Consider the following 24,594-nt stretch of genomic DNA (forward strand, 5'->3'; position numbering starts at 1 on the left):
AAGACTCTTGAGATAAAGATCCCATTTGTAGAGGCACTTGAGCAAATACCCTCTTATGCTAAGTTCATGAAAGAGATTTTAAGTCATAAGAAGGATTGGAGAGAAACTGAAAAAGTGTTTCTCACTGAAGAATGCAGTGCAGTCATTCTGAAAAGCTTACCAGAGAAGCTTCAAGATCCAGAGAGCTTTATGATACCATGCACAATGGAGGGTGCTTGTACTAAGACAGCTCTATGTGACCTTGGAGCAAGTATCAATCTAATACCTGCATCCACCATCAGAAAACTTGGCTTGACTGAAGAGGTTAAACCCACCCGGATATGTCTTTAACTTGCTAATGGCTCCATTAAATACCCATAAGGCATAATTGAGGACATGATTATCAAGGTTGGGCCATTTGTCTTTCCCACTGACTTTGTAGTACTGGAAATGGAGGAGTACAAGAGTGCAACTCTGATTCTAGGAAGGCCTTTCCTAGCAACTGGACGAACTCTCATTAATGTCCAAAAAGGGGAAGTGACCCTGAGAGTCAATGAGGATGAGTTCAAGTTAAATGTTGTCAAAGCTATGCAGCATCCAGACACGTCAAATGATTGCATGAGCGTTGATATTATTGACTCCCTGGTGGAAGAGGTCAATATGACTGAAAGTCTTGAATCAGAGCTAGAGGACATCTTTAAAGATGTTCAGCCTGATCTGGAGGAATCAGAGGAAATAAAAGAACCTCTGAAAATCCCTCAGGAAGAGGAGAAACCTCCTAAACCCGAGCTCAAACCACTACCACCATCCCTGAAATATGCATTTCTGGGAGAGGGTGACACTTTTCCAGTGATCATAAGCTCTGCTTTAAATCCACAGGAAGAGAAAGCACTAATTCAAGTGCTAAGGACACACAAGACAGCTCTTGGGTGGTCCATAAGTGACCTTAAGGGCATTAGCCCAGCAAGATGCATGCACAAGATCCTATTGGAGGATGATGCTAAGCCAGTGGTTCAACCACAGAGGCAGCTAATTCCAGCCATGAAGGAAGTGGTGCAGAAAGAGGTCACTAAGTTGCTAGAGGCTGGGATTATTTATCCTATTTCTGATAGCCCCTGGGTGAGCCCTGTCCATGTTGTCCCCAAGAAGGGAGGCATGACAGTGGTTCATAATGAAAATAATGAACTGGTTCTTACAAGAACAGTTACAGGGTGGCGTATGTGTATTGACTACAGAAGGCTCAATACAGCCACCCGAAAGGATCACTTTCCTTTACCATTCATAGACCAGATGCTAGAGAGACTAGCAGGTCATGAATATTACTGCTTTTTGGATGGCTATTCAGGTTACAACCAAATTGCAGTGGATCCTCAGGACCAAGAGAAAACAGCATTCACATGTCCTTCTGGAGTATTTGCCTACAGAAGGATGCCTTTTGGCCTGTGCAATGCACCTGCGACCTTTCAGAGATGCATGCTCTCTATTTTCTCTGATATGGTGGAAAATTTTCTGGAAGTCTTCATGGATGACTTTTCAGTATTTGGAGACTCATTCAGCTCCTGTCTTGACCATTTAGCACTTGTTCTGAAAAGATGCCAAGAGACCAACCTAGTTTTAAACTGGGAAAAATGTCACTTCATGGTGACTGAAGGAATTGTACTTGGGCATAAAATTTCAAACAAGGGAATAGAGGTGGATCAAGCTAAAGTGGAAGTAATTGAAAAATTACCACCACCTGCCAATGTAAAGGCAATCAGAAGCTTTCTGGGACATGCAGGATTCTATAGGAGGTTCATAAAGGATTTTTCAAAAATTGCAAAACCTCTAAGCAACCTGCTAGCTGCTGACACGCCATTTGTGCTTGACACAGAATGTCTGTAGGTGTTTGAAACCCTAAAAGCCAAGCTGGTCACAGCACCAGTCATCTCTGCACCTGACTAGACATTACCTTTCGAACTAATGTGTGATGCTAGTGACCATGCCATTGGTACAGTGTTGGGACAGAGGTATAACAAGCTTCTGCACGTCATTTACTATGCTAGCCGTATTTTAAATGATGCACAGAAGAATTACACAACCACAGAAAAAGAGTTACTTGCAGTGGTTTATGCCATTGACAAATTTAGATCCTATTTAGTAGGTTCAAAAGTGATTGTGTATACTGACCATGCTGCTCTTAAATACCTACTCACAAAGCAAGATTCAAAACCCAGGCTCATAAGATGGGTGTTGCTTCTGTAAGAGTTTGATGTAGAAATAAGAGACAGAAAAGGGACAGAGAACCAGGTAGCTGATCACCTGTCCCGGATAGAACCAGTTGCAGGGGCGTCCCACCCTCCTACTGAGATCTCTGAAACCTTTCCGGATGAGCAACTCTTTGCCATTCAGGAAGCACCATGGTTTGCAGACAGGAAAAGGAAGAAGCATGAAAGGCTTCTCTCAATACCGAGTCAAATAAAACCCCCACAACCAAACTCTAAGTTTGGTGTTAAGAGGACATCATCATGTTCTGAGTATCTGTGAGGCTCCATGAGAGCCCACTGTCAAGCTACTGACATTAAAGAAGCGTTTGTTGGGAGGCAATCCAATTTTACTTATCTATGTTAATTTCTATTTTCCATTGTTATTTTATATTTTCTGTAGGTTGATGATCATGTGAAGTCACAAAAACAATTGAAAAAGCAAAAACAAACTAAAAAACATAATGAAAAACAACACACCCTGGAGGAGAAGCCTACTAGCGTTTAAACTCCAGTAAAGGCAGCAGAATGGGCGTTAAACGCCCAGTCTGGCACCATTATGGGCGTTTAACGCCAGAAATAGGCACCAGACTGGCGTTTAACACCAGAAAAGGGCAAGAAGCTGGCGTTAAACGCCAGAAATGGGCAGCAACCTGGTGTTTAACGCCAGGATTGGCAGCAAAGGGTGTTTTGCATGCCTAATTGGTGCAGGGATGGGAAATCCTTGACACCTCAGGATCTGTGGACCCCACAGGATCCCCACCAACCTCACTCTCTCACTTCTTCATAACTTTTCATAATACTCTTCCCTAAATAACCTCTACCAATCACCTCCATTACTCCTCCAAAACCATCATACAAACCACCTACACCCACCCACTCAAATTCAAACCATCACTCCTTCCTTTTCCACATCATAACCACCTAAAACCCCCCCTTGGCCGAATAATTCACACACCTCCATCTCATCCATCTCTTCTTCTACTCCTCCTTTCCTTATTCTTTTGCTCGAGGACGAGCAAACCTTTTAAGTTTAGTGTGGAAAAGCTCAGCTTTTTTTTATTTTTCCATAACCATTTATGGCACCTAAGGCTGGAGAAATCTCTAGAAAGAGGAATAGAAAGGAAATTGCTTCCAGTTTCGAGTCATGAGAGATGGAGAGATTTATCTCAAAGGTCCATCAAGACCACTTCTATGAAGTTGTGGCCAAGACTCCTTATTGAAGAGGACAAGCCCATCACTAAGAAAAGGATGGAGCAAACAAGAGAGCCCACTCATGGACCTCAACAAGAGCATGAGGAAAATCATCATCATGAAACCCCTGAGATGCCTAAAGGGATGCATTTTCCTCCACAAAACTATTGGGAGTAAATTAACACCTCCCTAGGAGAATTAAGTTCCAATAGGGGACAACTAAGGGTGGAGCACCAAGAGCATTCCATCCTCCTTCATGAAGTTAGAGAAGATCAAAGAATCAAGAGAGAGGAGCAACAAAGGCAAGGAAGAGACATTGAGGAGCTCAAGCACTCTATAAGATCTTCAAGAGGAAGAACTAGCCGCCATCACTAAGGTGGACCCGTTCTTTAATCTCCTTGTTCTTTATCTTCTGTTTTTCAAATTTTTATACTTTATGTTTATCTGTGTTTGTGTCTTTATTACATGATCACTAGTGTCTATGCCTTAAAGCTATGAAAATGAATCCATCACCTCTCTTAAATGAAAAATATTTTTAATTGAAAACGAAAAAGAAGTGCATGAATTTCGAATTTTAAAACAGATTAATTATTTTGATGTGGTGGCAATACTTTTGTTTTTCTGAATGAATGTTTGAACAGTGCATATTTTTGAACTTGTTGATTCATGAATGTTAAAATTGTTGGCTCTTGAAAGAATGATGGAAAAGGAGAAATGTTATTTGATAATCTAAAAAATCATAAAATTGATTCTTGAAGCAAGAAAAAGCAGTGAAAAGCTTGCAAAAAAAAAGAAAAAAAAAAGAAAAAGAAAGAAAAAGAAAAAGCAAGCAGAAAAAGCCAATAGCTCTTTAAACCAAAAGGCAAGGGTGAAATAAAAAAGGATCCAAGGCTTTGAGCATCAGTGGATAGGAGGGCCCACAGGAATAAAATCCTGGCCTAAGCGGCTAAACCAAGCTGTCCCTAACCATGTGCTTGTGGCATGAAGGTGTCAAGTGAAAACATGAGACTGAGCGGTTAAAGTCGTGGTCCAAAAGCAAAAAGAGTGTACTTAAGAGCTCTGGACACCTCTAATTGGGGACTCTAGCAAAGCTGAGTCACAATCTGAAAAGGTTCACGCAGTTATGTGTCTGTGACATTTATGTATCCGGTGGTAATACTGGAAAACAAAATACTTAGGGTCACGACCAAGACTCATAAAGTAGCTGTGTTCAAGAATCAACATACTTAACTAGGAGAATCAATAACACTATCTGGATTCTGAGTTCTTATAGATGCCAATCGTTCTTAACTTCAAAGGAAAAAGTGAGATGCCAAAACTGTTCAGAAGCAAAAAGCTAATAGCCCCGCTAATCTAATTAAGACTGATCTTCATAGATGTTTTTGGAGTTCATTGTATATTCTCTACTTTTTATCCTATTTGATTTTTAGTTGCTTGGGGACAAGCAACAATTTAAGTTTGGTGTTGTGATGAGCGGATAATTTATACGCTTTTTGGCCCTATTTTTAGTATGTTTTTAGTATATTTTAGTTGGTTTTTATTATATTTTTATTAGTTTTTATTTAAAATTCACTTTTCTGGACTTTACTATAAGTTTGTGTGTTTTTCTGTGATTTCAGGTATTTTCTGGCTGAAATTGAGGGACCTAAGCAAAAATCTGATTCAGAGGCTGAAAACGGACTGCAAATGCTGTCGGATTCTCACCTCCCTGCACTCGAAGTGGATTTTCTGGAGCTATAGAAGCCCAATTGGCGCTCTCTCAATTGCGTTGAAAAGTAGACATCCTGGGATTTCCAGCAATATATAATAGTCCATACCTTTTCCGAGATTTGATGGCCCAAATAGGAGTTCCAAGTCAGCTCAAGAATTCTGGCGTTTAACTCCAGAACTGGCACAAAAGCTAGAGTTAAACGCCTAAACTGGCACAAAAGCTGGCGTTTAACTTCAAGAAAAGTCTCTACACATGAAAGCTTCAATGCTCAGCCCAAGCACACATCAAGTGGGCCCCGGAAGTGGATTTTTACACTAAACACCCTAGCTTACTCATTTTCTGTAACCCTAGGTCACCAGTTTACTATAAAAATTACTTTTAGTGATTCATCTTGGACCTCATGACATTTTACACATTTCATATTGTATCTTCTACGGCATGAGTCTCTAAACCCCATTGTTGGGGGTGAAGAGCTCTGCTGTTCTTCATGAATTAATGCAATTACTACTGTTTTCCATTCTATCACGCTTGCTTCTATTATAAGATATTCATTCGCACTTCAACCTGATGAATGTGATAATTTGTGACACTCATCATCATTCTCACCTATGAACGCGTGCCTGACAACCACCTCCGTTCTACCTTAGATTGAATGCATATCTCTTAGCCTCATGATTCAGATCAGAGTCTTCGTGGTATAAGCTAGGATTATTGGCGGCCATTCTTGAGATCCGGAACGTCTAAACCTTGTCTGTGGTATTTTGATTAGGATCTGGGAAGGGATGACTGTGACGAGCTTCCAACTCGCGAGCGTTGGGCGTAGTGACAGACGCAAAAGGATCAATGGATCCTATTCCGACATGATCGAGAATCGACAGATGATTAGCCGTGCGGTGACAGCGCATTTGGAACATTTTCACTGAGAGGACGGGAAGTAGCCATTGACAACAGTGATGCCCAACATAAAGCTTGCCATGGAAGGAGCCTTGCATGCATGAAGAAGAAGATAGTAGGAAAGTAGAGATTCAGAAGACAAAGCATCTCCAAAGCCTCAACCTATTCTTCATTACTGCATAACAAGTATTTATTTCATGTTCTTTTACTTTTTACAATTAAATCTGAGAATTATTGATATTCTGACTAAGAGTTACAAGATAACCATAGCTTGCTTCAAGCCGACAATCTCTGTGGGATCGACCCTTACTCACGTAAGGTATTACTTGGACGACCCAGTGCACTTGCTGGTTAGTTGTGCGGAGTTGCAAAAGTGTGATTGTAATTTTGTGCACCAAGCTACTTGCGAAATTTGAGGACCTTAAGTTGGCTATGACTAAGATGTCAAGTGGAGTCCGTTTGGCCCAGTTGCATATAACACCAGATTTTAAGATTAGTTTCAGCAAGCACAAGCACAAGACTTAGAAATGATGACGATGTTGAGACGGATGAAAATAGAGTAACCGAAAGCTGTAAGACAAGATCATAGCAGTCTCTGGAGATACAAGAATAGAATTTATGTGCCTAGCTCTGGAGATTTACGACGAAGGATTCTTGCAGAAGCTCGTCAAAGTAGATTCTCTATGCATTCTGGAGTGACAAAGATGTATCAAGATTTGAAACAAATGTTCTGGTGGCTGGGCTTAAAGAAAGAAGTAGCTGATTATGTCTCAAAATGTTTAACCTGCCAGAAGGTGAAAGTGGAACATCAGAAGCCGTCAAGAACCCTACAACCCTTAGAAATACCGCAATGGAAATGGGAGTAGATCACTATGAATTTTGTCACAGGATTTCCAAGAACCTCAATAGGACATGATGCCATTTGGATGATTGTGGATAGGTTGACAAAATCGGTAAATTTCCTTTCGATTCAAGTTGACTATACTTTAGAAAGGCTGGCACAGATATATATTCAAGAAATTGTACGATTGCACGGGATTTCTTCGTCAATTGTTTCAGATCACGATCCGAGGTTTACTTCCATATTCTGGGGAGCTTTTTAGAAAGCGTTGGAAACAGAGCTGCATATGAGTACAGCATACCATCCTCAGACAGACGGACAATCAGAGCGGATAATCCAGACATTAGAAGACATGCTAAGAGCTTATGTAATGGATAACCAAGGCAGTTGGGATAAATATTTGCCGTTGATCAAGTTCGTCTACAACAACAGTTTCCAACAAAGTATCGGGATGGCACCATATAAAGCTCTCTACGGAAGAAGATGTCAGACGCCATTGTGTTGGAATGATGACGGAGAAGCTAGTGTCTTAGGTCCAGACTTAGTGCAAGAAACTACTAAGAAGATAAAAGGGATTCGTCAGAAGATCCAGATAGCACAAAGCCGTCAAAAGAGCTATGCCGATAATAGACGTAGACCCTTAGAGTTTAGTGAGGGAGACCATCTCTTTCTAAAAGTAACCTCGACTACTGGAAAAGGTAGAGCCCTTAAAACTAAAGATCTTAACCCTTGATACATGGGACCTTTCCAAATACTTAAAAGAGTCGGTCCAATAGCTTATCAGGTAGCCCTTCCTCCATAATTGTCAAGCCTTCATGATATTTTTTATGTCTCGCAACTTAAGAAATATATTCCCGACGAGAGTCACATTTTACAACTGGAGACAGTACAGTTACAAAATAATTTGACATACCAAGCATCACCAGTTTAGATCATAGAAAGAAGTGATAAGCAGCTAAGAGGCAAGACTGTTCGCTTAGTCAAAGTAGCATGGGGACCAAGAGGAGAAGAAGAGCACACTTGGGAACTGGAAGATAGGATTAAAGCTGATTACCCATGTCTGTCCTCAGGTAACTAAAATTTTGAGGGCAAAATTTTCTTTTAGGAGGGCAGAATGTAACAACCCCGGTTTTCGACTACGTGGGATCTTTTCTGAAAATACGGATTTCTCCGGAAGATCAGTAAGGGGAGAACCTCTGCTATATCATCAAGAATTTCAATCCTCATTGTCATTATGTCATCTTTAAGCTAGAACCTTGATGCCAGGGCATTTTGGCCAGTTTCACTGACCTTTTCTTTACTTTTTTAGGGTAGTTTCATGCATTTCCTTAGGAAATAAGCTAGTTTTGGGTAGATATTCACTTACATCTTGATTCAAGCATACATTGTACACTCTATATGATTTCATGAGGATTTTGCATGAATTTAAGGACAAATTGGATGTTGCATTTCCCATGACTTGGACTAGAACTTTGATGCACTTTATTGCTTGATTTCAGGACAAAGGAAGCAAAAAAGAACCACATTAGTGGCTATGTTAGTTACACTAACGTTAACACTAACGTGGAATGGGAGTAACTTGCAAAGTTAATGAGAACAGTGATTGCCAATAACGCTCTCGAAGCCATCATTGCCCACGTTAGGAGTCACGTTAACTAAGTTAACGTGAACTCTAACGTGGAAGAAAGGAAATAGAGCCAACGTTAGTGACACTTAACATTATCACTAACGTTGGACCAAGCTCATAAGTGGCCACGTTAGTCACCACGTTAACTTAGTTAACGTGGCCTCTAACGTTAAGAAGAAAGGGGGGAAGCCAACGTTAGTGACATTCAACATTATCACTAACGTTGGCCAAGTCACACTAGGCCACGTTTACTCCCACATTAACCTAGTTAACGTGGAAGCTAACGTGAAGAAGGGAGGTAACGCCAACGTTAGTGACACCCAACATTGTCACTAACGTTGGAAGGAGCCCACACATGCCACCATGAGCCACGTTAACTCCCACGTTAACTTATTTAACGTGGAAGCTAACGTGGATAAGGGAATGTTCAGCCAACGTTAGTGACATTCAAATTTGCCACTAACGTTGGAGATGGCTAGCATGGACACGTTAGAAGCCACGTTAACCTAGTTAACGTGGACTCTAACGTGGGAGCTAAGGGGCACATTGGAACGTTAGTGACAATGTTAAGTGTCACTAACGTTCTCGAAGGTTGGCAAGCCTACGTTAAAAGAGCCACGTTAACTAAGTTAACGTGGACTCTAACGTAGGGAAGGGGGAGGCTTCTCAATGTTATTGGGAAAGTTGAGTCCCAATAACGTGCGCGAAGGACAAAGACGCAACGTTAATGGCAACGTTTGTGCCACTAACGTTAAAGTTAACGTGGCTCTTACTTGGGTAAGGAACGTTAGTGAAAAAGTTGAACGTCACTAACGTTCTCGAACCCATATTTTCACTAAACGTTAACACCACTAACATCCTGAGCCAAAACCTCTGCCCACTTCACACTTTCTCTCTGCAAGTAAAGCCAAGCCCAATGAAAAAGATAACTGCTTCAAACTCAAGATCCAAAGGCCCAGACCCAAGACTTGAAGAACCAACTAGAAGAGTAGAAGAGTAGTATATATAGGAGTAGCTTTGAATTATTTAGGGAGTTGGAAAATATAGGGAGCCTCTGGGCATAGAATTACTCTCTGTATTAATTTCTCTGCACTTCTAGTTTCATTATGTATTCTCCATCTTTGTTTTCATTTTCCAGAGCTATGAACAACTAAACCCCTTTCATTGGGTTAGGGAGCTCTGTTGTAATTTGATGGATCAATACTAGTTTTTATTATTCTTCTTCTATCTTTTCTCTTGATTTTACTTGAAAGCTTTCGATCTTCATCCAATTGGGTAGTTATCTTGGAAAAGAAGCTATTCATACTTGGATCTCTTCTGAACCTTGAAAGAGGAATGAAGAGATCAAGCTAGAAATACTTTCTCATGCTGGACCAAATTGGGTTTGGATGGATATGTGACTATAATCCTCTCAACACTTGATTTGGGAAATGCACGTGGTATAATCAGTGACCATACTTCATCTCTTCTCATGAGCAATTGACCAAAGAATTGGCTATTGATCAAGATTTGAGAGATTGAATTACAAGAAATTGTAATTCAATCACTTAAGATTGCCAAGGAGATCAATGAGTGTATTGATTGAGGAAGAGATGAAAATGAAATTGATCCGGAGAATGCAACATCTCTTGAGCCCAATGAACTCCCCATTTCTGATCTTACCCATTCTCTCTATTTTCTGTTATTTACTCTTATGAGCAATTCCCCCATTCCCATTTACAATTCTGCAATTTACTTTCAGTCATTTACTTTCAGTTCTTTAATTCTAGCATTTACTTTTTCTGCCATTTACTTTCTTGCCATTTTATTTTCTGCAATTCTCACTTCAAATTCTGATCCGCTCAACTAGAACATTTCTCTAATTAAAGTTGCTTGATCAATCAATCCTTGTGGGATTCCACCTCACTCTATTGTGAGTTTTTACTTGACGACAAATTCGGTACACTTGCCGAAGGAAATTTGTTATGAGACAAGTTTTCCGCGCATCAAGTTTATGGCGCCATTGCCGGGGATTGATTGTGCATCAACAATGATTAAATTGGAGGATAACTAGATTGAGCATTTTATTTTTGTTTGATTTAATTTTCTGTTTGAGTCATTTACTTCCTGTTTTAGTTAATTCCTTCCCTTCCCCCTACTTTTTCTTTGTTATTTACTATTCATCTCACTAACCCACTAACTGTTTGATATATTGCATCACTCACACTAACAGTAATTCTGACAGAAATACTTTCTGCACCTATTCTCTTTGCTTGTACTTGTTGGTTGTATGACAGAGAGAAGAAGTGGGGCTTCAACTTGCTTTGATTCTGATCCTGAGAGAACCTTCCTTAGACTAAGGAGGGAGGCAAGAGAAAAACGTGTAGTTGGTGCTGAAGAAGAGGAGGAACACTTTGAGGAATACTTTGAACCAAACATGGAAGAAAACATGGAAAACCATCACGAAGAAGAGACTCACAACCATGGCGGAAGAGGTCGAGCAAATCATGCTAGGGAGGAAACTGTGGAAGTAGCATTCAAAAGCCAACCATCCATGCCAACAATTTTGAACTAAAACCACAGCTCATCACCCTTTTTCAGAACAACTATTCATTCGGAGGAAGTGTCCAAGAAGACCCCAATCAACATCTAACCACCTTCCTGAGAATATGTGACACAGTGAAGTCTAATGGTGTTCATCCTGACGCCTATAGACTGCTCTTATTTCCATTCTCACTCAAGGATAAAGCAGCCAAGTGGCTGGAGTCTTTCCCAAGGGAGAGCTTGACAACTTGGGAAGATGTAGTGAATAAATTCTTAGCAAGATTTTACCCTCCTCAACGAATCAATAGGCTGAGAGCTGAGGTCCAAACTTTCAGGCAACAAGATGGTGAGACTCTATATGAAGCATGGGAGATGTTTAAAGACCTAACAAGGAGGTGCCCACCAGATATGTTCTATGAATGGGTGCAACTGCACATTTTCTATGAAGGGCTCTCTTATGAGTCAAAGAAGGCTGCAGACCATTCATCCGGAGGATCTTTGAACAAGAAGAAGACAATTGAGGAGGCCATAGATGTCATTGAAACAGTAGCAGAGAACAACTACTTCTATGCTTCTGAAAGAGGAAACACAAGAGGAGTAATGGAGCTAAACAATGTAGATGCTCTGCTGGCCCAAAACAAGCTCATTACCCAGCAGCTGGCTAATCTCACCAAGAAGATGGAAAGGAACCAGGTAGCAGGAATCTCCATTTCATCAACAACCCAAGAAGGAGTGAATGAAGAAGCAGAGGGTAGTGAGGAGCAAGCCAACTACATTGGGAATTCACCAAGGCAAAACCATGATCCATACTCCAAGACCTACAACCTTGGATGGAGGAATCACCCAAACTTTGGGTGGGAAAATAAACAAGACCAAAGCCTTGATCAAAGACGCCCAAATCCAAACAATGCAGCCCACCAACACTTCACATCTAGACCATATTAACACCCTCATAACAACACCTCTCCACATTCATATCAAGGCCAGAATAACCCTCCTCAGCCTGACCTATCATCATTTGATGAAAGAATCTCAAGGATTGAGAATCTACTTGAAGGCATAAGCAAGGAGATTCAAGACAACAAGGTGTTCAAGGAGGAAGTGCGAGCCAGTTTCAAGAACCAGGGAGACACAATCAAGAGGTTGGAATCTCAAGTGGGATATCTCTCTGAACAAATTCCCAAACCCACAGATGGATTCCCAAGTGACACAGAGAAGAATCCGAGAGGTGAAACAAAGAAAGTAAGATGGGAAGATTGCAAGATGGTCACTATAAGTGATAAGGAGACTGAGGACAAGCCCAGCAAGCTGTCAGAACAACCTGAAGATACCTCAGTAGAGAAGGGAAAAAGAATACCAAGAACCAGAAATCTCAAAACAGGAGCTGCTGAGACTCTATGCACCTTTTCCCCAACTGCTCAATGGTGCTGTGGAGAAGAGAATATACTCAAGATTTCTTGACTTGTTTGCAGCTTTGCATGTGAACATACCGTTCATCAAGACTATCCAACAAATGTCTGCATACATCAAGTATATGAAGGAGCTGCTTCCCAGGAAAAGCTCACTCAAGGGAGGCCAAACTATAATGATGAACAAAGAGTGCAGTGCCCTCATTCAACCGCAGTTGCCTACGAAAAGAAAAGATCCAGGGAGTTTTCATGTCCCCTGTGCCATAGGGGAAACAATGTTTGATAGAGCACTCTGCGATTTGGGAGCAAGCATCAACTTAATGCCCTTATCCCTGGTGAAGAGGCTGCAGATCAATGAGATACTGCCCACAGATGTAGTCATCAGGCTGGCTGAAAAAACTTAAAAATAAGCAAGAGGGGTGGTGGAAAATGTGTTGTTAAAGGTGGGAAAATACTTTCTTCCCACAGACTTTGTCATCTTGGACATGGAAGAGAGTCACACTCACCCAATCATATTGGGAAGACCATTCCTAGCTACAGCCAGAGCACTCATAGATGTGGAGTGAGGGGAGCTAATATTGAGGATCCATGATGAACGACTTAGCTTTAATGTCTTCAAACTCTCACAAGAAGCAGACCAAGAAAACAAAGAACCAAGCAATTATCATAATGAGATGCTGACAGAGGAAACAAGCACTGAAGCACAACCAACACATCTGAGAACCCCACTGAATGATGAACAAGGCAAACAACAATTATCACAGCTCAAGGAGAAGCTGGAGGAACCTAAACCACCAGAGACATGTGAACACAACAACAAAATTCCCTTAGAAGAAGGAGTCGCCAAGAGCAAGGCAGCATCAAAAGGGACAAAGAAGAAGGTACCAAGGGGGTGGAGGAACAAGAAGATCCCTACAGAAGACTTCTCTCCAGGAGATAAAGTGATCTCAGCTTACTTCCCAGATATCCTCCCTAATCTCCCCACTGTACCATCTCAGTTACCTAAGGTTTTCACTATCAACAGAGTTCTCTCCTTAGAACATGTAGAGATCATTGATACAACCAATGGATATAAGTCCAAGGCAAGAGGGGAGGACTTGAAGCATTATCAACCTCCCTGATGAAGGAGAAACGTCAAGCTAGTGACGCTAAAGAAGCGCTTCATGGGAGACAACCCATGTTTTATTAGCTTTTACTAGTGAATAAGTCAATATTCATGAATTCCAACCCAAACTTGACAAAAACTTGGTGAAGTCCTTATATTGCAGTATATAGTGAAGAACAAGTTTGGTGTTCAAAGCGTGTCAAGAAAACATGAATGCAACTGAGAGCATGTTAGTCTTGGAGCTTTGAACAGAACTTTTCATCACAGTGCTCCAAACTAAGTTTGGTGTCACCCCATGGTGCCACCAATGTGCATATAAACACAGTTAGTTAGTTAGTTGGAGTTCATGAATAAACAAAATCTTTTCTTCTCTTTATTATTCTAGCCGCAAAATTTAAATTGATTTTTTTTTTGATATTTCTTACTTTTCTTATTTGATCTTTATAGGAAAAGGAGAGGAACATTGAAGGAGATGGATTGGACAACTAAATGAGAAGGGTTCGGCCACTTCATGAGGAGAAACTACACACTTGTCTAAAAAGGGAAGGCATTGGAAAATGTTGCCATGCAACATTGAAAAGGATGGGACCCTTGAAGACCGAGCAATCTCCATCATAAAGTGGTGATCCTTGTTCTTTCTCCATGCACAACCCCAACAGTCCATCAAACAACCACTCCATCAATCCACACCCTCCATTCACTCACAACCTCTCTATATAAGTGATCCTTGTTCTGTACCCCACTCTGCACACCTCTCCATTTCGGATTACCCTTCACTCCCTTTATTGCACTCAACCCTAAACAAACGAAAATCTCCACACCATTGCCAACTTCACACATTAACCCTCATTCATGGCATCTTCGAGCTCTAAAAGAAGGAAGGGAAAGGAACCTATGGAGCAACACCCATATGATGAAAAGAGATTTAGAAGCTTGCACCATGCAGTGCAATACGGGTGGATGGTGTATAAGGAGATCATTTATGAGCTGGGATTTCAAGTTATGAAAACTGAGTGTCCCGAAATCACACAGAAGGTAGAAAAGAGAAGATGGAAGCTCCTCACTGATCCGGTCATTAAGGTGAATGCAGATCTTATAAGAGAGTTTTATGCAAATGCGGTCCAGTATGATAAGGCAGATGAGTCATATACAAGCTTTGTGAGAGGAAAGATTGTGGATTTTGGTCCCATGAGTGTCATGAAGGCATTAAAACTACGGTCCATACCATTTGAAAAAGAGAGTTATCATTCAAGAATGGACAACAACCCTAATCATGACCAGATTGTGCAAGACATTTGTGTACCAGGGGCTGACTGGGAAAGATATGCAGATAGGAGACCAAGGTTCATCAAGATAGCAGATCTCACTCCAGAAGCAAAGGGGTGGTTCGAAATTGTAAGGAGGTCCATCCTCCCAGCAGCGAACAACTCGGAGGTGAATCTCAAGAGAGCCACACTGGTGCACTGTATAATCAAAGGAGGAGAAATCAAGGTTCATGAACTCATAGCAGAAGGCATTAGAAAAATGGCAGAGAAAAATGACTCAAGAGGAACGTTAGGTTACCCCAGCACTATTTACCAACTGTGCAAGAAAGCTGGGGTGGTGTTTGAAGATGAGGACCCCGTATGGATAAAAGAGAGCGTTCCAATAACTGTTCGACGAATGCATGCCACCGCATCCCCCCTACCTCAACGGAAGCAAAGGAAGAGGACAGCCCCTCAAGAAGTGGAAGGACAAGTCTTAGAGGGGCAAGCACCAGCCACCTTGGATATGCATGAATTGCAGGAAGCCATCGATGGACTATCTCGACAATATTTGGAAAGCCAAGGAGCACAGAGAGAGCTTCAACTACAGATGATGGGGCAGCAAGAGGAGTCACTCTCAAGATGGATGACTCAACAAGGGGAGTGGCAAAGGCAAATGATGGATCAGCAACTGAGTCAAGGGCAACAATGGAGTGAAACATTCCACAGAATGGAACAAAGGCAAAATGAGCAACAAGAATCCATCCAGAGGCTAATCAACATCCAAGCACATCACGGTGCACATATACATGAGATGCATCGAAGACAAATAGAACAGGCAGAACTATTGGACGAGCAAAGGGCATTCACAGAAGGAGTTTACTTGAGCGAGACTGGGCATCATATAAATACTCAAGCCAGGCTCAGTTACTTGGTAGGACAGCTGCCTATATTGCATCCAGGAATCACAAGGTATGAAGAAATGAGGGATGAATTAGCACGAGAAGAAAGACAAAGGGTGGAAGAAAGTCATGAAGTTGTAAGGAAGGCACTTGAGGATTGGAAGCAAGCAAGATTGGCACGGATGCAAGGGAATGCAAGAGGACACAAAGAAGACAAACAAGGAGGAAAGCATGGGCAATCACATGAGTAAAAGGTGATGGAGTTCCTTCTTTGGTCTATGCTTTAAATAAGAAAGATCTTGTATGAAATAGAACTTGCTTCCATGTTAGTTTAAACCTTTTTAAATTCTGTCTTCTAAGTTTTTGTGTTGAAGAGGTTTATGATTGCTAGTCCTTATGTCACTGCATCCTTACTTTGCTTATTTGTATGCTTGTTCCTTTAAATCAAATGAAAAGAGAATGAGTGCTTTACAAAAGACCAGAGTAGAGTTCATACTATGGAGTAAGTTCATGAGTTTATGGTATAGTCATAAGTTAGCTAAGTTGGTTCAACCATAAAGTGGGAGGACAACTATCTGTCATGAATACTATGCTTGAGACACACCTCATGAGACTAGCTAAATAAGAAGATCCTAATAAGAAAAAGGGAAAGAACAATAAAGGTTGAAAAATAAAAGAAAAAGAGTAAGCAATACGGCTAGGCACCAATGGTTAAAATCTTGAGGCAGGTGTCTGTGGTGCTCTTGTGTGAGGGATCTACTTGGATGAATAAGCTCTTAGGGGTGCCTTATCACTTGGTAACTTGGGTTAACTAACTCGAGATTATCAGCTGAAAGTCCACTATCAAGAGTAACCCTCACTACAGAGCATTTAGTAACCCAAAGAGGTGCTGGACACCAAGGTCTCAAGAAAAGAAAATAAATAAACTATGTGCCTGTGGTGTGTATGTATGGGGGAGAGACTTGAGCAAGTAAGTCCTTAGGGGTGCTTCAACACCTAGCACCTTGAACCAACTGGTTCGGGAGTGTTGGCTGAAAACTTATTTTAAAGAGTTGCCCCCTTACAGAACACTTAGCCTAAGAACACAAATAAGTCCTGAAATAACAACAAAAGGATCAATAAATAAAAGTTTCATGGGATGCAATCACAGTGAGTATTCTAGGACATGATAAAGGTCTGAAAGCCAGGAATGAACCTAAGTTGCTATGCATGAAACCACCATAAAACCAGGGACATGACTTCCACAAGAATGACTCATTTCTCTTGGCATTCCATTCATCATTCTCTTGTTCTAGTACTTGCTTAGGAACAAGCAAGCTTTAAGTTTGGTGTTGTGATGCCAGGGCATTTTGGCCAGTTTCACTTACCTTTTCTTTATTGTTTTTAGGGTAATTTCATGCATTTCCGTAGGAAATAAGCTAGTTTTGGGTAGATATTCACTTACATCTTGATTCAAGCATACATTGTGCACTCTACATGATTTCATGAGGATTTTCCATGAATTTAAGGACAAATTGGATGTTGCATTTCCCATGACTTAGACTAGAACTTTGATGCACTTTATTGCTTGATTTCAGGACAAAGGAAGCAAAAGAGAACCACATTAGTGGCTACGTTAGTTACACTAACGTTAACACTAACGTGGAATGGGAGTAACTTGCAAAGTTAATGAGAACAGTGATTGCCAATAACGCTCTCGAAGCCATCATTTCCCACGTTAAGAGTCACGTTAACTAAGTTAACGTGAACTCTAACGTGGAAGAAAGGAAATAGAGCCAATGTTAGTGACACTTAACATTATCACTAACGTTGGACCAAGCTCATAAGTGGCCACGTTAGTTACCACGTTAACTTAGTTAACGTGGCCTCTAACATTAAGAAGAAAGGGGGGAAGCCAACGTTAGTGACATTCAACATTATCACTAACGTTGGCCAAGTCACACTAGGCCACGTTAACTCCCACGTTAACCTAGTTAACGTGGAAGCTAACGTGAAGAAGGGAGGTGACGCCAACGTTAGTGACACCCAACATTGTCACTAACGTTGGAAGGAGCCCACACATGCCACCACGAGCCACGTTAACTTAGTTAACGTGGAAGCTAACGTGGATAAGGGAATGTTGAGCCAACGTTAGTGACACTCATATTTGTCACTAACATTGGAGATGGCTAGCATGGCCACATTAGAAGCCACGTTAACCTAGTTAACGTGGACTCTAACGCGGGAGCTAAGGGGCACATTGGAATGTTAGTGACAATGTTAAGTGTCACTAACGTTCTCGAAGGTTGGCAAGCCTACGTTAAAAGAGCCACGTTAACTAAGTTAACGTGGACTCTAACGTAGGGAAGGGGGAGGCTTCTCAATGTTATTGGGAAAGTTGAGTCCCAATAACGTGCGCGAAGGACAAAGAGGCAATGTTAGTGGCAACGTTTGTGCCACTAACGTTGAAGTTAACGTGGCTCTTACTTGGGTAAGGAACGTTAGTGAAAAAGTTGAACGTCACTAACGTTCTCGAACCCATATTTTCACTAAACGTTAACACCACTAACGTCCTGAGCCAAAGCCTCTGCCCACTTCACACTTTCTCTCTGCAAGTAAAGCCAAGCCCAATCAAGAAGATAACTGCTTTAAACTCAAGATCCAAAGGCCCAGACCCAAGACTTGAAGAACCAACTAGAAGAGTAGAAGAGTAGTATATATAAGAGTAGCTTTGAATTATTTAGGGAGTTGGAAAATATAGGGAGCCTCTGGGCATAGAATTACTCTCCGTATTACTTTCTCTGCACGTCTAGTTTCATTATGTATTCTCCATCTTTGTTTTCATTTTCCAGAGCTATGAACAACTAAACCCCTTTCATTGGGTTAGGGAGCTCTGTTGTAATTTGATGGATCAATACTAGTTTTTATTATTCTTCTTCTATCTTTTCTCTTGATTTTACATGAAAGCTTTCCATCTTCATCCAATTGGGTAGTTATCTTGGAAAAGAAGCTATTCATACTTGGATCTCTTCTGAACCTTGAAAGAGGAATGAAGAGATCAAGCTAGAAATGTTTTCTCATGCTGGACCAAATTGGGTTTGGATGGATATGTGACTATAATCCTCTCAACACTTGATTTGGGAAATGCATGTGGTATAATCAGTGACCATACTTCATCTCTTCTCATGAGCAATTGACCAAGGAATTGGCTATTGATCAAGATTTGAGAGATTGAATTACAAGAAATTGTAATTCAATCACTTAAGATTGCCAAGGAGATCAATGAGTGTATTGATTGAGGAAGAGATGAAAATGAAATTGATCCGGAGAATGCAACATCTCCTGATTCCAATGAACTCCCCATTTCTGATCTTACCCATTCTCTCTATTTTCTGTTATTTACTCTTATGAGCAATTCCCCCATTCCAATTTACAATTCTGCAATTTACTTTCAGTCATTTACTTTCAGTTCTTTAATTCTAGCATTTACTTTTTCTGCCATTTACTTTCCCGCCATTTTATTTTCTGCAATTCTCACTTCAAATTCTGATCTGCTCAACTAGAACATTCCTCTAATTAAAGTTGCTTGATCAATCAATCCTTGTGGGATTCGACCTCACTCTATTGTGAGTTTTTACTTGACGACAAATTTGGTACACTTGCCGAAGGAAATTTGTTATGAGACAAGTTTCCACGCGCATCAAACCTTTTTTGCGGCAAGCTCGATAACGCAGTCACGAAGAACCTAGTTTTTGAACCGTATCGGTTAGGAGTTTTAATTCTGTTTTTCGTAAATAGTCTCAGTTTGATGAACCAGACTCGATTCATGAGAGAAGAGAGGTAATCGGATAATATTATCATTATATTAGTATTAGAAACTTCTTGAATGATATTATAAGGTTACCTGATCAGTTTTAGTTAAAAACAGAAAATCGGTTTAACCGGGTTCACAATTTACTGGTGCAGCTTAGCACCAGCACTCTCTGATGACTTTAGCAATGCTAAGGTCTCATTATACATGTTTTATTATCATAATAAATATGTTACTAGTGTCATTTATGCTAGTAGCTCAGACAATAATTTTTAGAGATGTTTTTACAAGTGTTCCGATACATCTACTTTTAGTAGTTATACACTTGAGATATTTTAATATTATTTTAACCCACCTCCAAGCCAACCAATCACAACTCACCCTAAACCCCCAAAACCCCCAAGGCTGGTTCATTTTCTCCTTGTGGCCAAAATTTCCAAGAGAGAAAAAGAGAGAAAAGTTTTTAGTTCCAAATCTTCAAAGCTTGATTTCTACTGAACTAAAACTCAAATCAAAATTCCAATCCGACCAAAATGATTCTCTCTTCTTTCTCTACATGATAATATGACTTATCAAGGCTGGAATCAAGGTGATTTGGCTGCACCATCTCCCTTTTGCTTCGGTTTCAAGGAAACATGCTTAAACATGTGTTTTCTTGATGTTCTTCCTTAGGAATCATGCTTAACTTGACTCGAGGGCCAAGAAATGTTAATTTCCAGAAATTTTAAGGTGTGAAATCCCTTCCTAACATGCTGAGTGAGATTCGATCAGTTGAGGGTTTTTGAATTTAAAGTTGTTCTTGATGTGATTTAGAAGGAAAAAGTGCTTAAGGACCACCTGAAAGTATAACCGAATTAGGAGCAGTAAAACCAGGTAGGGTTTGACAAAATTAATCTTGATTGATTGTTTTTGAGTTGTGTGATTATGATATGGTTTGGCTATGCTTGAAGTTGATGATTTATATGAGTGATTCTTGTTGAAAATTTGATGAAATTCAAGCTATGAATTTGTGTTCTTGAGTGCAGTTGGAAACCAAAACCCTACAGCTTAAATTGAGGTTCAATTTGTGTTAAAATCATGTGAAAAAGATAGGGTTTTAGTGGCTGGGAATTTATTATGAATTATCGTAAAAATCGGTTGCTGAAAAGGCTGAAAAACGGGTAAAAACAGAGAAAGAATCTGAAGAATTTACGAAGAACACGAATAACACTTTGAGTGTGATGAAGAACAATGAAGAACAGGCTTTAGATCTTTAAAAGGGCAAGAAAGTAAAATTTTTGCTGTTTGAGCGGTTATTTGGTAATTTCTGAAAGTTAGGGTGGTTAAAGTAGAAATATTAAAAGTTACGGGTGGTAAAAAGTAAATTTTAAAGGTTAAAAATTAAAGTGGGGTAATTTTAAAAAATTTAATGATAAAATAATAAATAATAATAAAGTATTAAATAATAATATTTAATTAAAAATAATATTTTAATAAAAATAATAAAATAATGCAGAAAACGCTGTTTTCTGTAAAATCTTTATAAAGACAACTTTAAGCGCAGAATCTCATAATTACCTTCATAAAATACTTAGGGAGTGGTAAGAACATATTAGTGAGGCAAAGATAAAAGAAAGATAAAAAGATAAAGAAAAGATAAAAACTAAAGAAAAGTCTGTAAAGTTTTAACGATAGAAAAACAGACAGAGAATAGCAAACGAACTAGGGCAACATAGTTAGACCTTGAGTTGCGACTAGGGTTAGGATTTATATGAAATGTTAAACTATTTCAGTATAGACTTAATGAACCTATACTTCGGACAGGCTAACTATTCATACCAAAATTTACATAAGCTTTAAATACACATGTTAAACAGAAAAATCAGAGCAGAGTAAAGGGACTAAGAGCAGAGGACTTATTGAAAAGTTATTTGTTGCTTGAGGCAACCCAAGAGATATTGTTTATTTATTTGTTGCTTAAAGCAACCCAAGAGATGTTTGTTTATTTATCGAGTAAACACTCAATCCGGTCCTTGTCCATTTCAAATTCGGACAAGGCGACCCCTTACCATAAAAGTCACCCACGCCGGTCCCTGTCCGTACCTAAAATAACCCATCGCGCCCCCTCTCTTGTATCCCCCATCTAAAGTTGACAAAAAAGTTTGATGTGACACTTATCAGCACTGATCTGGCAGTTAGTCCAGAGTTAAGTGCCAACTTGGATTAGAGTAAATGGACAAGGTCGATTTGTCCCCTGTCACATTCAAAAATGACGCCGTTACTAGGTTAAGAAGGAAGAAACGTTTCCTAGTTCCGACTGAAGTCTCCAGATTTGAATGCAGCATTGCTTTTATGAGTTGCCTAAGAAGCACTTCTTGAAATGCCTAGAAGGAAGCATAAAACTTTGTTAATGGATATATTCCAGGAAAAAAACAACAGGTTTCCTATTACTAACAATTCAATCAATATGAAAATCATATATAATGATCACTAAGCTTCAGATTGAAAAATGCACACAATGAATTCCTTTCACCTGCTGTGAATGCAAAGATGGCAATGCTACGGTGACCACTCAAGCAAGGATTATAAGTGATCCAATGCTTGCTCTAGCAAGAACACCAGACAGCAAATTTTCTAAGGTTATGGCCATTAAGTCGAGCAGTGGCCGTACATCAGAGACCTAGTTATAGAAAATGAAGCAGTTTAGTTGTTGGAAGCCGAGAGATCTAACTAATTGTAAAATAATTTTCTAGGCCAAAGAATGCACATTCATGAACCTAGTGCTTGGAAAATTTTAGTAAGCATTCCTCAATAGAGATTTGGAGCAAGATATTTGAGTTCAGCTCTTGCTCTCCAACAAATTCTCCAGAGGCTTGAAGGCTTTTTCTAAGATGCCTGCAAAGGTCATCAACAAAACCAAATTCTATCGATCCTCTCTCAATTCTAATTTGCACAGCCAAAGATGTTGCAACTTGAATAATGCTAGCTTTAAGGTGGGGATCATGTAAGACATTTTTGTGGTCCAGATGACGTATGACAGAAGCTAGAATCAATTGTTGATTCCCTGGAAAATAAGGTGAAAAAAAATGGCAAATTCATGGGACATGAATACAAGATTTTGCATAAGAATCTTATATGGCATTGTTTAATAGCTGTTTTGAATCTTAAAATCCATGAATGTCTAAAACCTTAGCATAATGGCCACTACAAAGTCATTTGGTTTGACTGCTATTTAGGAAACCTGCAAACCTTTATGACAATTAATTATTAGAAATCAAATTAGGAGCATTTAACCAAGAAAATTTGCTTCAAATCGTTCATTTTAAGATTTTTTTTCATTTTTTCCCTCACACCTTGGAGCTTCCCAGAGTCAATGTGAAGGGTTCTACCAAGTATAAGAGGTCAAACATAGCGACTAACTAAACTCCCTGATCAGCAAGTTAACATCAAAGATCATTCAATTCATTTAAGCCTTAATCCCCATTTCTTGCAGAGTAATATTTACACAAAAATGGACATTTCCATCAATGATGAGAACTCAATCATACAACTTGTCAACCTTAAAGCACCAGTTGGTTTTCTTATGAAAATCAATTTGATGAAAAGAAGAAAAAACATATTCCTTAGATAATGCATCCATACAAAATTTCATGACATTTTCTCTCCCATCAACTTGGAATTGTAGATGCAATATAAGCTTCATTATAAGACTACTCAGTGGGATAACTCAATAACTTACTAGGTTGGGGAACCAGAAGATGAAGTAAATGTTTTCTCCTTCTTAACCTAGCAACGGCGTCGTTTTTGAATGTGAAAGGGAGACAAATCGACCCCTGTCCATTTACCCTAATCCAGGTTGACACTTAACTCTGAACTAACTACTAGATCAGCAATGGTAAGTGCCACATCAAACTTTTCCGTCAACTTTGGACGGGGGATATGGAGGGGGCACGATGGGTTATTTTATGCACGGATAGGGACCGGCGTGGGTGACTTTTATGGTGAGGGGTCGCCTTCTCCGAATTTAAAATGGATAGGGACCGGGTTGGGTGTTTACTCTTTATTTATCTATTGCTTAAAGTAACCCAAGAGCTTTTGTAGGGAAACTAGGATACCTACAGCAATTTTCCGTTCCCAAGAGTATATTTTCTGCGAGTAGAAAGCAGAGGCTGTCTTAATAGAGATGCTAATAATTATATGCGCATTTATTTGAATGGAAAATTGTATCCGGGAAATCGTGAACTCGTGACCGGATAAATGTCGGGAATGCAGGTGCTAACCGACACATGAGCTCATGGCCTGTACTAGGGCTAGACATTCCTTTTTGTGTGTGATCTATTTCTATAGGTTTGTCTGCTTGTGTGCTATATATGTGTTTTACCTTCTTGTATTCTTCTATTTGTGTTCTGCTTGCTGTTTTCTCTATTCTCTCTGTCTATTTTTAACTTCTGTTTACTACTTCACCGTATTCTATTATTCGTCTGCTAATTGAAACTGAATAAATGAATATAACTAATAACCCCAACCCTACTAAGAACTCCCCAGTTCTTACCCCCTTCTCTCCCTTCCTCCCCTTCAGATGGAGACGGGCGTGATATTCTATGAGTTCGAGGATCCTTACGTCTACGAGAATCCAGTACATTACAGTTACTTCATTGTGGGATTGGAGCCTCATATGTGTTACCTAATCGAGCTTTTAAACATCCTCTGTCTAGCCCACATTGTGACCCCAATTTGGGGAATTTTATCACCTTTTCCCATATTTATTCAATGAAATAGCATGGTTTTGTAATTCTCCCTTGATTTGTGCTTAAATGTGAAAACATGTTTTTTAGGCCTTAAAATAGATAAATTCAATTCACTTTAATTCCATTCGATGCCTTGATGTATTTGTTGAGTGATTTCAGGTTCATAAGGCAAGTATTGGATGGAAGAAGTGAGGAGAGAAGCATGCAAAGTTGGAGAACTCATGAAGAAATGAAGGAACCCTAAAGCTGTCAAGCCTGACCTCTTCGCACTCAATTGATCATAACATGATCTACAAAGATCCAAATGAGGCGGTTCTAGTTGCGTTGGAAAGCTAACATTCGGGGCTTCAAAATGATATAAAATTTTCCATAGTTGCCTGACGTCTAAGGATGCACACGTGCACTGTA

General features: G+C 39.9%; 1 pseudogene; it reads right to left on the reverse strand.

Moving 5' to 3' along the window:
- Positions 1-21,633: 21,633 nt before the first annotated feature.
- On the reverse strand, positions 21,634-23,279 carry LOC110264631 (protein SEMI-ROLLED LEAF 2-like; annotated as a pseudogene).
- Between the last annotated feature and the right edge of the window lie 1,315 nt (positions 23,280-24,594).

The sequence above is a fragment of the Arachis ipaensis genome, chromosome B7 (genome assembly GCF_059453495.1).
Source record: "Arachis ipaensis isolate K30076 ecotype BB chromosome B7, ASM5945349v1, whole genome shotgun sequence".
Classification (NCBI taxonomy): Eukaryota; Viridiplantae; Streptophyta; class Magnoliopsida; order Fabales; family Fabaceae; genus Arachis; species Arachis ipaensis.